Genomic DNA, 1,570 nt, shown 5'->3' with positions numbered 1-1,570 from the left:
GATGTAACTCTGGATTCTTGAAAGTTCAATACCATTTCCCAATTCAATGCCAAGTGAATGATAGGTCTTAGTTCGATATCAAAAAACCAAGGACTCACGTTTTTACAATTAATTGGACTGAAATTTTTTGTAGAGACCTAAGTGCTAAGTGTCACGGACACTAAAATATTCGACATGGTTGTCGCATACTCCATCGGAACTCAAATGCTACAAAAAATTGAAGTTTGGATACCATATATTCTAAAATGATTTGACAACTGTAAAGCTGAAAAATTAACAGGAAAAAGGCAAAATATACAAGTTAAATGGAGATTTTGCTCAATCATATCTGAAATCAAAATGATTTTCACATTAAACTTATAAAACAAGAAGCAAAAGTCTCGAAATTAATGATAAAAAAACATGTAGAATTATGACTCTTAAACGTATAAATGCATTGTCAGATTTGGAAAATGAAATATTTTGAATTCCAGAAGATGATCATCAAGGGAAGAAGGCATTAGACCACATTGTATTGTGATTATTCTCACAAAATGGCAGCATCATTTCATCTCCATGCCCAAAAGAATTCACTTGCCGATGATCACTGGGATTGTTTATCCTATCTGTGAACCAATGTGGCCTTTGCATGGCATCCATTGTTAAATCCACTGCCGGTTTCTGCTCTTACATATACAAATTACCTGTTGGAACCTGTGGTGGTGGCGGCGCAACCTGCTGTGGAGGAGGAGGTGGAGCAGTAGTTTTTTTGAGCTCATCAATTCTCTTGTTAATATCCTTCAAGTCCTGATCCAGCAACCACCCGAGATCATTCAAATCTAGCATAATCAAATTCTGCAGCCCATTGCCCATCAAACATTGGTACATAACCTGAGTAATTTCCTTTTCTCTATTCTCCTTATGATGCTTCTTAAGCTGCTCACTAACTTCGACGATTCTTTGCCTGATGAAACTCTCTTGATTCACCATTTTCTTACTTCGCTCCATCTCTGGCATCCTCTTGAACTGCACCAACACGCGATGGACGCCACGATTGTCTGGCCAAACGTCAGGCTGAGACTCATAAGGGCTATATATAATGGGACATATATCAATACCACAAAGGGTACTGAGTTCACTCACCTTCTTCATCAGACCCTTCTTCCTTTTCTTGAATGTTGCCTTTCTTGCAAAATCATTAGTGATGAAAGCGAGTTTCACTTTCTTCCTTGTCATATTTTGATATGCGGTTTCTTCTTCCAGGCATCCATTGTTATATATAATGTTGAATAAGCTACTGAAATTCATTTTCATGATTTTTGAAATTTGTTTACTTGTAAGAAACACCAAGTTTTTGGTAATAATTCATTGGAATTGATTGACAGTATCAACTGAATTATTGCCCTTGATGAACTATATTTAATTTTCGGATTCCATGGAAAAGATTAATAATTAAGTTTATGAAGTGATTATAAGCATATTAGTGATATACTTACACCATAGGTAAATGGAACGAGTATTCAATTTTTCGCAATATTTAGGTCTCTAACTTTATATTCTGATGAGTTAGGTTCCCTCGACTCTTCTTGCA

The 1,570-nt window shown here is 35.9% G+C and overlaps 1 pseudogene; it reads right to left on the bottom strand.

Moving 5' to 3' along the window:
* Positions 1-452: 452 nt before the first annotated feature.
* Positions 453-1,215, bottom strand: LOC111378950 (annotated as a pseudogene).
* Between the last annotated feature and the right edge of the window lie 355 nt (positions 1,216-1,570).

The sequence above is a fragment of the Olea europaea genome, unplaced genomic scaffold (genome assembly GCF_002742605.1).
Source record: "Olea europaea var. sylvestris unplaced genomic scaffold, O_europaea_v1 scaffold19061, whole genome shotgun sequence".
Classification (NCBI taxonomy): domain Eukaryota; kingdom Viridiplantae; phylum Streptophyta; class Magnoliopsida; order Lamiales; family Oleaceae; genus Olea; species Olea europaea.
Note: the sequence above shows the minus strand (reverse complement) of the source record. Positions and strands in the feature narration are given on the sequence as shown.